Source organism: Squalius cephalus (genome assembly GCF_949319135.1).
Source record: "Squalius cephalus genome assembly, chromosome: 22".
In the NCBI taxonomy this organism is placed as follows: domain Eukaryota; kingdom Metazoa; phylum Chordata; class Actinopteri; order Cypriniformes; family Leuciscidae; genus Squalius; species Squalius cephalus.
In genome coordinates this window covers 322,501-323,365 of record NC_137143.1, presented here as the reverse complement: position 1 = coordinate 323,365, position 865 = coordinate 322,501, and positions in this window count along the sequence as shown.

Below are 865 nucleotides of genomic sequence, written 5' to 3'. Positions count from 1 at the left end.
CATTCCTATGGACTGAACACGTGATGCGCATGTGAGTGACATCGGTGTTTGCGCAGAGATAACTGATAATCGTTTGCAGCTTGGGTCTCGAGACACCAGGCACTGTTGTTGTGCGGATGAGCGGCCGGAGCGCGTTAAGGGTTTTCTGTAGAACGGTGTGTGTTAGCGGCCCCTAAGTTAATAACTAATGATCGTTGCGACGGAAGTGAATCAATCTAAACTAACTTTAGCTGGACAATAACTTTATTCTAGATCTGCTGTAAAACACTCTCTGTTACTGTAATCTCCTGTTATCACTGTAAAGCCGCTTTGGAACAATATTGTTAAAGGCGCTATAAATGAAGGAGACTCGACTTGTGAGACTAAAGCTACAAAATTAATGTCTTTTACAAGGGAAAAAACATGGTGAAATATATATATATACAAGGGAAGGGTTTACTTGCGAGTTTTGTCCGTTTCAAACTAAGCGATCCTCACGTGACGCGAACACTGGGCGGAGCTTAAAGGGGGGGTACAATGGTGTTTCATGTATTCAGAGTTGTTTACAGTGTTAAAGAGATGGATTCTCATGCTAAACATGGGCAAAGTTTTAAAAAAATATTTTGGACGAATAACGGAGAATTTCTATGCTGAAAATCTTACTTCCGGGTTGGTACAAGTTTCGGCTGGTTTTTTTTAGATCGTGGATCTAATGACGTAGATAAGAGTGGAACTCCTTATATGAGCATTTCTCTCGGAAAAGCGCGCCCGCGAGCACGTCGACTAGAGGAGAGCGAGACCGCGCACATCAACGCGCTTCAACAGGAAATCATCGGCAGCGCTGCATAGGATTTGTTCAAGAATGTCTCCAAAAAAGTGTGTATTT